At 32.7% G+C, this 13,015-nt stretch overlaps 1 long non-coding RNA gene across 1 annotated transcript; it reads left to right on the forward strand.

Moving 5' to 3' along the window:
• The first annotated feature begins 1,922 nt into the window (after positions 1 to 1,922).
• On the forward strand, positions 1,923 to 8,634 carry LOC104647949 (uncharacterized). The gene is made up of 5 exons (XR_003247059.2): positions 1,923 to 2,023; positions 6,323 to 6,365; positions 7,796 to 7,887; positions 8,251 to 8,327; positions 8,420 to 8,634. It is a non-coding gene; the product is annotated as an uncharacterized lncRNA (long non-coding RNA).
• The last annotated feature ends 4,381 nt before the right edge of the window (positions 8,635 to 13,015 follow it).

A 13,015-nucleotide genomic window follows, 5' to 3' on the forward strand; every position in this document is an offset into this window, starting at 1 on the left:
AATTACTAATAATTACGATTCTAATATTTATTTATACAAGGTGAAAACAACAGAGGATACTTACTATAAAAATATATTTCACCATACCTCATTTGACGGAAAGCCCCAAATTGACTCAAATTAACCCATTTTTCTTAAATTATCCAATTTTAACCCGACCCAACCCAACTACCCATTTTTGTTTATCTTTATAAAGGTTCATCTTCATCTTAGGTGATGAAAAAGAGAGAAGATGGACAAGTATGAGGAGGGACTTCGGGAAGTTCATCTGGAAAGACATCTGGAAGCTCACTCATAACTGGAACTTACTGAATATATGGTGTCTCAATACTAGAATCATTAACTCTAACTAAGTGATAGATGCACCCGTTGAAAACGAACTTTCTCACATTAAGGTACGAAATAAAATGACCCTTAGGCATTGCTGAATTTTCTTTGAAGTACGAAATAAAACTAACTTTTTCGGCTTAATGTTTTGAAAAGACTTCTCAAAACACTAGAATGAACTCTGAAGACTTGACTCTTAACTATACCTTTAATGTGAATGATGAATTCAAGATGATGATTCATGTAATGAATGATTTCTAGATATTTCAAAGTAATGTAGATTAGTTAGAATCAAAGTGGAGTAAATGTATCCTTTGAAAGAACTCAGAACGACAGACAAATGGTTGGGACACGCGACCCTAGTGCAGAGGTGGCGCTCTAGCCCTTTCCTATAAAACCCCCGACGAATTTATTTCTCGTTTTCTAATCCTAACTATCCTAGAATCGAATGGTCTCTTGCACACTCACTTAGATTCAATAACCCAACATATGTAACGATAATCTACTCAAAACAACCTTCATTATGAATACTCATCTCAAGAATTCATCAAAACCCCAACAAATCAAGATTACAAATGAAATTTCAAGAGAACTCATCAAGAACTCAAATCCTAAGAACTCAAGAATGAAATTGCATTAAAATCACGTGATTGGTGTGTGGGCTAATTAACCATCACTATGAGAACTAACATACCTGTTAGGGATCCAACCCTTGGAGAAACAACCCTCGATCCATAAGAAATCTTGATTTACATCTTTAACCTTTCCCTCTCTTCTCCTTTTTTCTCTTCTTAAACTTTCTTCTAAAACCATAAGCGTATTTTGGGATAATGAAAACTGACTCAAATCAATATTTCGAGTAACTTTTCTTACTTGACAAACTAACTACAAATGGGCATATCTTTCTCATACGAGCAAACTCGATGGAATTGGAAAGAGGATTCCCCAGACCTTTCATTTGATATCTTATGGTTCACCTGACTCATCATGTACTGAAAGTTATGATCATTTGAAATTGACTCAAAACTCACAACTTAAGTATGACTTGGAATATTTTAGATTTTGTTATTTCCAATTTAGTTATTTCTAATATTAGTTCTTTCAAATACCAAGGTGTTACAAAAATAAGCTCATATGAATAGAAAATTATTTTTAAGGCTCCAAACTTTAATACTTTATTAAATCATACAATGAACTACTTCATTAATAACATATCTACATATAATATATTAATATGTGAGTGCACAAAATATAAATTACTAACATTGCAATCTCCAATAGTCGATAATTATTGTGTTGACCTTTTTTTAATAGTACTCTAATTTTAATTGTTTAAATTGATCTCACCAACATGGCCGGAGCTATGAATTGAACAACCTTCACCAAAAAATTACATAATATATATAGGTCAAATATTACTTTTTTAATATTACATTTGAGCTCGAAGCTCGTTTATTCAATCATAAATATAAGAAATACTTGTATTTCTTGCCCAACTTAAAAAAGAAAATTAGCCCAAATATATCAATACGATTTGTATTTCTAACCCTAGTTTTAACATTTTCCCTATTTGTTTTCGAATCCTCTCTTTCATATTCTTCTCTGCGCCGCCTTCATGATTCTGCTTTGTCTTCTTTAGATTATCAACATTCAACCATGGTGGCGTACCAATACACATCTTCAACAGCTTCAGTAGGTACTCCTCCTCCTTATCTTCCTAATCTATTATGTTTCTTTATCTTGGTTTAGAATATTCTGATTTCTGGAGCAAATATCGTTGCTAGATTTGGAGCCACATGTGCTGCTCTCGATCTTCCTCTTTATGAAAATGGAGTATGTGATTTGGATGTATAGTCGTCGAGTTTGGCGATTTTCTCTTTTGTAAGATCATAAGTTAGAACAAGTAACTCTTTATTCCTCTCAGATTTTAAGCACTGGTACTTGAAAAAAATTGAGGTGTACATATAAAATCTTGTGAGACTCACCATATCTTGATTAATGTAAATGTTGTCTATATTGACTGTTTATGTCCTTTATCTTTCTTGATTTGATTGTCAAACTTGAGGTTTGTGCTTTGTTCATGTTTAGAACTCTTTTGCAATTAGTTGGTAATTGTTCAAACTGCTAGTATTCTTGTACCTTCGAATTACTAGAAGCACTATTAACAATGTCATCTACTAGCTGATTTCCTTCCCTGTATAAATACTGAACTTTTAAGTTTTTTTGTTCCATAATTTATGTTTCTACTTCCGCAATGTCTAGTATCTCCCATGATGTTTTCTACACCCTAAGTATCATTTTCATGACTCCTAGTGATATGTTTATTGAATAACTTTCTTGAGCTTGTTTTTTATGTAGTAAATTATCCCTCTTAGTACTGTTGTCGGGTCAAATATTACTTGATATTTATATATTAAGTATTTTGAACACCCTAAACTACAACAATGAGCCATACCTCAGTGGAAAAAGTGTGTCCAATGTACATAATACCCAAGTTCGAATCACTCCATCTATGTTTTGTATATTTTGTTTAATGTGGTCTACTGTAAAAACAATTAATCAAATGAAAAACGAAATACTTTGTTGTATATTGAATGGTAACTTAGTTGCATTATTGTTTTGTATATTTTGTTTAATGTGGTCTGCTGTAAAACGATTAATTAAATGAAAAATGAAATATTTTGTTGTATATAAAGTGGTAGCTTAGTGAAAATAGTGTGTTCAAGGTTGTTTGCCATTAAGGTTCAATTCTCCATGGCCACATTTTTTTCTATGTTGGCTATATTTTGGACACCCTTCACGTATTTTATGCCTACCTGCTTCTCACCAATATAATAGTGCTAATTTCAGTATTTTTATCATGAGTTGAGCTTAAGGTTATGAATAATTCATTCCTAACCCTTTTCCTTCTTAGAAGGGGGAGAAGACTCTGAATACCCAAACTTTTCAACATGGTATTAGAGATGGAGAACATTATAATTATGTTGAAATCTTTCTATCTCCAAAACGAATCAATCCACATGTGCGAAATATGTGAGTTGAAAACATTATTAATTAAATAACTAAAATATGTGTTGTTTAATCAGTCAAACATAATTTTAAATGATATTATCATACGCTTCAACATTTTCAAAAGATAACATAAAGTTTTAATTAGGAAGTAAGAATTTAAATACAACAAATCTCATGAAAAAATAAATTAAAGATGTGGTCAACATATATACTTAAAACTAGACTTGGTAAATTTTTAAAAGCCCATTGCGAACCAACACTATTGGTGGGAAGTGAAAAAAAATTCAAATATTAACTTTTTCTCTACCTTTCACACTATATGTAATATCCTTCTCTAAGTCTTTTATTTCACCCAATCCCCATTTCTCTCTTTAATTTGCTTTCTCTATTTTTTTGTTCTCTTCATATGGCTAACCATCATGCTAAAAATGTACCCTCCCCCTTTTACCACTCCCTATTACCAATCTACCCCTCCCTCTTCCCCTTCCCCTTCTCCTCATCGTGTTTGCGAGAAGGCTACACAAACTACTGACACTGAGATCTTAGGGGTTTATGGGAGTAGCGTCCCCATACACTTAGTCAATGACCCTCCTAGAAAAAAGGGAAAACATGTTGAATGCTGGGAAGTAACATATGTGGGTTCGGTCCAAAAGGCTCAATATTGAATGTGTTGCACATGCGTTTGGGCTTGTGCCTCAACCTGCACCTATACCAACACCAATACTAGAATCATTAGAGATGTCTGAGAGAATGATAACCCGCCATGTAAGTGCAATTGTGTTTGATGCACTAACTTCGTTAATCATCCACATGTATTCTCATTCGGAAGTGAGTTGTATGTTCCTGACTGGGACATAGATTTTGGCTGGTCATCATGTTCACCATCATTTGAATCACTTACACTTGATAAAAACTCCAACAATCTCAATGATGATGCATCCGCTGCTGTTGCTTCTCCAAAAGCTTCAACATTAGGCCATTTTTTTCCGAACCACATGTATTCCTTCCCCAACATTCAACATGTATAGGGGAAGCTGATTAATGCATGGGAAGGAAAGTTTGTGGTTTTGTAAAAAAGACCCAATGTTGAAGCTTTTGGAGAAGCAACAACGACGAACGCATCAACATTGAGATCGCTGAAGTTTTTATTAGGTGTAAGTGGTTCAAATAGTGGTGAACAAGATGACATGTCAAAATCCCTGTCCCAGTCTAATACATGTGAACTTACCTCCTGATGAGATTGCATGTGAATGCTTAATGATGTCAGCGTATCAACCACAATATCACATGCATAACAGGTTCTCATGCTCTTTGACAACTCTGGCTATTCTGGTGCTGGTTCTGGCACAAACACAAAATGTACGTGTAACAAGTTCAACATTGAGCCTTTTGGACCGAACCTCAAATGTTCCTTCCCCAATATTCGACATGATTGCTTTCTTTCTAGGGGGAGCATTGACTGATTGGATGGGGGAATTAATCCCATAAACCCCTAAGATCTCAGTGTCATCAGTTGGTGTAGCCTTCTCGTGAGCACGATGAGGGAAAGGGACAGGGGAAAAGGGAGAGGGAGGACGGGGAGGGGGGCCCACTACATGAAAAAGCATTTTTAGAGAGCAACATTTTGGGAGGAGTTGAAAATGTGGTCCTCAAAAGTATCCTTATAGGGACAAGTTTTCCTTCTCGTCTCTTTATTTTTTGTGACAATGAAGAGATTAAATCTGGTCTCTACAGTAATGAATAACTGGTCCGCAAAATAAAATTTACTGGGTTAAAAGGCTCGATTCCTCACTAAATTAAAATATATTACTCTTTCTTTTTGGGACATAGTAAAATCCCTAAACTCTAATATTCTCACCTTCAAGCTTCCCTACATTGAATACACCTCTTCTTGTTCATATCCGTTGACTAAAGTTGCCTCTTCCAGCATCACCAACCTGAAAATTGTTTGATAGCGCAAAATTAATAAACCAATGAAGCTAATTTCCTTCCCTTCATTATTAACCCACGTTCAAGTGATGCTCTTTCGATATGACGAAGAAGATTACAGTTTGTCTCTGCAACAACCGTAATAATCAACGAAATGGGGGTAATTTTCTGTTTCACTTATTTGATGATCTTAGATTTATGAAATTCAATTATCAATTTTGTAGTTTTTCAGATTCCTCTTATCTCGTTTTGAATACCTAATTGAGTTCTTTTCTCACTTTGAATACTCAATTGTGTCACACTATTGGCACTTTTTTTCCTTTTTATATATGTGTTGGTTTCTCAAGGGGTGTGGTTAGAGAAAGTAACAAATCATATTATATAATATATTATGTACTTATTCGATTGTACTGATTCCTGTATGTTTGTGAATCACATAAAAATGTGTTATATGTTACCCACTCTTTCAATCCGAGCTCAGTCCTAGCAGGGCTATCTTTTCCATGCCCTCTCAAGTTTCAAGGTTAATTGTGATCACATGTCTGAAGCCATATATACTTGATTAAATTTGTTGTTTGTTTCTTTTACTTTATATTTAAACTCAAGTTCTTGTCTTTTGATATATTCGATTGAATTCCTCTAAGGATGTGAAATATTTCAAATTCTTTGAACATTCACTATTGCAATCAACTATCTAACAGAGATTTCGAAATAGTGGATGTCATCAAGAAGTTGTGTATTAATGTAGGTAGTTTTGAAAGTGAACTTCAATTGCTTGAATTCTTACTTTGTTTATCTGATTTCATGTACTTTCTTCACTTGATATCCTTATTGGCGATATTTAATTTACAAATTTTGACTTTTGCTTGGTTTTTTGTATGATTTTTATTGTGTGCTTCAAATTTTGTACGTACGACATCGAATTCGTTCTATATGTGTTTTTTGTTGAAATAATATGTTGTTGGCTTTTACCAATTTTGAAGAAAAAAACCTTTTTTGGTTGTGTTATTATTTCTTCTCCAAAAACAGTTGTCCACTCATTTTCACATTTCAGATCAAAGGTTTGGTGAACAAGTCAATTATAGTTCTCGTTTAAGGTAAAAATATTTCTCTAAATCCCTTGATATTACGGTTACTAGTGCAAACTTTTGCATACTTCAGTAATAGTGCAATCCATTCTAAATAACAGAGTGAAAATTCTACTATTCTTAAATGTTGTAAAAATCTTTGGACTAATTTCTTACATTGTTTTGTCAAGATATTAATAGATTGTGCTTTACAGTGCAAACTTACTTCTTTTCTTAGCGTTACTAGATAACTCTTGCGAAGAAATAATAAGTGCAAGAGACTTCTAACTTAAACTCTTTGAAGTTCATGGCAGAGAATATATTGTAAAACTAATATACATATTAATTTCAGCTCCTTGTTAGGAATCTCTTTGGTACACACCTTGCCTCATGGAGTTGTGTGTGTATATATATATATATATATATATATATATATATATATATATCATAAAGTACACTATAGGAATGGTTTAATCAAATACATGACTGCATTTGGACCAATTTTAAAATTCAACAGAGAAAAGGCATGTCAAATGTAAATCTATTAAGTAGAGAAGTTTGAGGACACTACTGCTCTCTTTGAAATACTTATGGGCAAGTGTTAAGATAGTCTCGTGGAGAGATGCTAGACAACTGGAAAGATAGGACATGTATTTTACAAGTATAACTAACAGTTGAGTGTCCTAGTACCTACCCTTGCATACCGTTCATGCTTGATGAAGTTATACTGGGTCCTGAGGAATGCAATCTGAATTCCTAGGACTCCTCTTCCATAGTGAAAACATAAGGAGCATCGCCAGATTTTCTAAATGAAAATAAAGAATAATGAAAAACACTAGTTACCTATGGGAGAATTATTACAAGATTTACTATATTTTGAGCTCAGTTAGACAATTTGTATGTTAAATATAGCGCTCAATACAATTATCAATCAAGAATTATAATACAAATTTAAGGAATGAGGTTTATGTCCACTTTGTTCCTGTTTCAGCTTTCAATTGAGTTTTAAAAATCATCCAAAACTTAACCAATATTTATCTATTTTATTCAGCTACATTTTATTTCTTTGCATGTTGTCCAAGTGTATACTTTTGCAGAACAAAAAAGGGGGACAAAACTTACAAATGTGTTCTTGATAGGAAAAAGTATCGATGAATAATATTTTACCTTAGATTAAAATGGTGTTAAAGGATAGGCTTTGTATGTTGTATGAACTTAATGATCTTTCTTGTTGTATTTTATTTATTTAAAAGCACCAACTTCAAAGTTTTAATTCATACTTTTGATACTATTAGGTAAGCCAACAAAATTTCCAAAAAAGCGTATACTAGAACTTATTTTTGACATTTTACAAAGGACACAATCCTCATAGTAGATTGAGTTTGATATTTAGCATATTACGTGTACAATAAGAAATAAATTTAAACTTACTACTTTGTTGGTGTGTTTTTTGATGTTAGGAGGGACGAATACCCATTAAATTTTTGCAGAACCAGTTGATCGCGCTGAGGTTCTATTGGTCTTATGATTTTCTTTGATTTTTGAAGGCCAGGTATTCTTAACAAATTACATCTCCGATTTCTTTTACTGTGTAAGATTACTATGAAATCATTAAATAACCTATGGATTTAAGTACAATGAGGTTAAGTTTCACGAGGGAATGTATAAAAACCTCCAAAAGTTAGAGATCTGCGTTTATTTTCTTATCTAGAAAATTTGTTTCTTTTCCCTTCAAGTCGAAGTGGGCTTTGATGAGGAAGCAATATCAAGTTGTGTCTGCCCTTCTCTTTCTATTATAGTTAGACGTGGTAGATGTTACTATTTACTTTTTGTTCGTATGTTTTTTGTATGACTTAACAACTTAGAAAGTATATACTCTAGTTTTATCATTGATATTTTCTCCATAAATTTGCAGCTACACGCTCATCTATAGATGAAAGATTATGTATTTCTTAGAGCTTTGCTTTAGAATTGAGTGCAACCTTTAAATTGGTAAGTTGAAATTTCGATTTAAACTATGTCTAATTTTAGTTCTCTAGTGAAACTTTTAGTAGTCATGAACAATATTATTATGTCTTTTACAGGGTGTAATGATTTGATGAATTTACTAGTCTCCGACCAAAAGAGAAGATGAAATTATCATTCTACTGAGATAGTTGGAAAACTTTCAGATTTTGTATGGTGATTGTAATGACTAAATATTGGATTGTAGAATGCTACATTGCTACCAATTGGATGTTAATCTGATTTTTATAACTGCTTTATATATATATATAAAGGCATTCCATGATTGATCTTCTGTCTTTATACAATTGAAGTTTTATATTATAAACATATATTTCTACAATATAGAACTTGTACTGAAGATGCCTTGTCCTAATAGGTCTTTTAGGACCAGCAAAAGTTGACGCTATAAGTTTGTAAATACCATAAAAAATGGTACAAAACTTGGTCCCCAAATACTTCTAGGGACGAGTAACAATAACTCATCCCTATTGTCTTTTAGCAAAGAGACATAGAGGGACGAAAAGCAACCATATTTTTTTGGTCGCCATTGACTTTAAGGTACTAGAATAAGCCTTTAGGGGACACGATCTCTCTTTGTTAATGGCTATTTTTCTTGTAAAGGGGGGACATTCTTAGCAGGAGATTCGGCCATTTGAAGAGAGAAAAATAATGATAGAGAAAACAAATGAAAGTGAGAAATGGGGATTTGGTGTAGTAAAAGACTTAGAGAAGAATTATATATATATACTGTGAAAGGTAAAGAAATCTTAACATTTTCACTTCCCACCAATAGTGTAAGTCCAAAAAGGGTTTTTATGGAATGATCATGCTTAGTTTTATGTATATATGTTGACCACATCTTTAATTTATTTTATGATGAGATTTGCTTAATTTAAATTCTTACTTCCTAATTAAAATTTTATATATTTTCTTTGAAAATGTTGAAGCCTGTGACAAAGTCATTTATATTATGTTGACTAATTAAATAGCACATAATTTTAATTAATTACTGAATCATGTTTTCAACTCGGACATCTCACTCATGTGGCATGATTTATTTTGGAGATATAAATATTTCAACGTAGTTATAAATTGTACTATCTTATTTTAAGCTTAATATATTATGGAAACTACGTTTTTATTTATTTATTTAATTGTATCTCCAACATAATCTACCGATCTTTTCATCTCGGCCTAATTTCCTATTATGGTTCCAACACTTGAAAATAATTGGTGGGAGCGAGAGCGAGACTAAAAATTAGGATTAGAACAGCCTATGATGATCAATGTTGAAGTATGTAAATATCTCATTTAAAAAATTTAAGTCATAGAGAAACACATGACTTACGGTTTCTTACATTCTAACCTCATTTTTTTTTATCATGGTCGGTCCAAACATATGAAAATTCTTTTTTAATGAAGAGCGACAGTTCGACTCGAGCCCTAGAAATATATATATATATATATATATATATATATATATATATATATGGCCACTCGGGTCATCTTATTTATTTATGTTAAAATAAGAGAGAGAGAGAGAGAGATCAAAAAATTTATTGTAACAATAGTCAAACGATATATTTAAAAAAAATTATTTTGTTAGTTCATTTATTAAAAAGAGAAATCTTTAAAAAAATTTACCTTAAACTTTAACAATGATGATTTTTCTAGATTCTTGACTTGAATTTGGAGACTTGGAGTTCTTTCGATGGAAAATGAGATCATCAAAACATCGAGAAGCACTAAGCTCCAATCATATTACTTTCACTAGCGAGAAAATAGGTTGGAATATCATATCATAAATCATAATATAAAGAATTGTTAAATGAAATTAGTTAGGGGTATATAGTATAATTAGTAGGCCGTATGAATGTAAAGGGGTATGTGTTTGTAATTATAGTATAATTTTTTAGTTTCCCCTTTTATGGATGACTGATTAATTGTTTATAGAAGCACATTGCTTCTTCATTGAAAGTTTCCTCAAAATATTGTTTAGGTTCCACCCTAAGTATACCTCAAAAATATCAATGACCATTTTATGCGCACTATTATATTGAACATTATTTTCATATAGAGACCTATTACTCACTTGACCACGATTAAGTTATAAAATATACCATTCCCCTCGACAATCTCTCCATGATATGAACACCAAATATTCAAACTTAAATTCATCACAATAAACATGATCCTTCATTGTTTTCCATTTGAAAAAAAATGTATACGGTTGCATCGATCACAAGGACGATACTTATTAACCCATGACTTTGAAAAGGATCAAGTAACATTGCATAATTGACAAATCCTCTAACACCTTCAGCAAATTCATTTTTCATGTCTCCACGAATTTATTAGTTCTATCACACTTTAAAAACGACGAGCCATTTATAAAAATATAGATATTCGTTATAAATTTTAACTTCCCTTCTTAGTCAATGACTAACTCACTTTCTAGCTTTTTATCGAAGTTCGGAATTAAAAGGATAAAAGAATTTATCAAACATTTCAAATCATCATATTTTTTTTAAACCAAAAGGGCTACTGTCAACGCGATTTTCTTCTAACACATAAGAATGTTTTCCTCCGTTAAAATTAAAAATTGCAGCCCGAGCAGCAATTTTCTTCAAAAAAAATACATTCTCCTTTCCCCCTAATATCGCTACTGTGGCAGCCTTTTCGTAAATTTTTTTTTTAAAAAAATATCGATGGAATTGCTGCCCTCGCAACATTTTTTTTAATTATTTATTTTTTTCATTCGCTGCCTTGGCAGCCTGAAAATTATTTTTTTATTTGGAGGGGGAATTTTGCTGCCTACTCAAAGTTTTTTAATTTTTTTTTTAATAAACTTGACCCCTTAATTACTTCATAATCTTTAAGAAAATTATCCTAAACCTGAGGCGCATGTTAGTTTAATTTGGGTCCCATTAATGGCGATTCCAATTGTCCTGTAGAATCTGAGCCATTTGGGCATCATCTAGTCACCCAGTTTCGTATGATAAACAGTTCGTGCGGTCGATGAGTATCAAGAGCTTACCTATCAGATTTTACATGTTCCGTACAAGAATTCAATCGCATATGGAAATAATTCATTAGTAATATGAGGGAACTATTACTCACAATGCCCCATACTTCTCTCAGTACTTCAGTATTTACTTATTCGATCCTTCATCCTCTTAGACAAATGAACTCGAGTTCATGTTTAATTTTATATACACAATAACATTCAATTGTAATAGTGACTTGTGTATACAAGTTATATTGTTCATTTTCAATCCTCTTCCCTTTCTACTAGAATCTATTGGTTCTATATCAATTGTTTTCCTATACATGCGATGCATTGTTGAATCACTCATGTCTATTCCAATGAAAAGTTAATTTCACTTTTTGGGATCTCATGCAATATAGAAGCAGTGAACCATTGTTTCATTAGTCCATCGATCACTTAATACACGTGGTATGAAACACGTGCTATGATGTTCTCATATTATATTAGTGTGTCTCATTCTTTTAATAATCCAAACATCGTACAAATCTTGGTTTGCATATCTCTAGATGTTTAACTCGATATTTTCTTTTCAATGATCCTCAAATTCATCTTCTTAGAGAGACTCTAATCTGGATAACAAAACAAGTCATAACATGGTGGTGAGACTCTTCTCTTTATAATCCTCGACGTAAGAGGTGATTGCTAGTGTGAAAGAGTCAATCTTCTGACTTTTTCAGCTTATTTATTTCTAAAATCAATATCACATGCGTATAAGATATGAATATAAATTCAAAATAGTCATATATTGATGAAATTATTATGACTATAGAGTAATATTACAGTATATAAATATTATCATATTATACGTAGACCTATAGCTTTAAGATGTTTCTCATACAAGTCCTTCGATATAGCGTTTGTAAAGGATCAACTATCATTTCACGAGAAGGAATGTATTACAAATTTATTTTTCCACTTGCTACTATGTCTCTCAAAAAGTTATACTTGATGTTAATATATTTTCTCGATTACGACGTTCATCACTGGAGCTGGAGTCGAGGTCACTGGTTGGAGCAATCGCTACTACTCGAAGCTTCCCAGTTCTTAGTTTTTTTGTTGTTTTCCTTGACATCTCCAGAGTAGATAGAAATAAAAGAGGAGGCGTGGGATGATTTGGTTTTGCCGGTGGTCCTCACCGTCTTTGTGTGTGAAGGCTCCATTTGGTGGCATCTGCCTCGTTTTTGCCAGCAGCATGGCAAAAGACGGGATTCGCCGATTGATCGAGAAAATGAGGCAAGGGGCTTCCCGACAACTCTCTTCTCGTCGTGGTCGCCTTGATGGTACTCTCGGTTCACGAGGAGAGGGAGAAGAAAGAGGCTCGAGTTTTTGCGGTGGAGCTCTCACCGGCTCTCATTAATAGAGGAGAGCAACGGCGTCGAGAAAAAATCCAGTTAGGGTTGGTCTTTTGGGATTTGAATAAAAAGATGAAGTGTTGATCGATCTTTGACATTGAATGGAATTTGATGGACGGTCATGATTAAAGGTTGGGGATGATCGGATAGAGGAACGAGTGAGATTGAAAGATGGAAACTTTTTATGGGGATCAAATGCGGCTATAATTGAAATGACTTGTACGGAATTTGGCTAGATTTGAAATGAAATCTAACTTATTTCACCTCATTTC

Source organism: Solanum lycopersicum, chromosome 6, assembly GCF_036512215.1.
Source record: "Solanum lycopersicum chromosome 6, SLM_r2.1".
Classification (NCBI taxonomy): Eukaryota; Viridiplantae; Streptophyta; class Magnoliopsida; order Solanales; family Solanaceae; genus Solanum; species Solanum lycopersicum.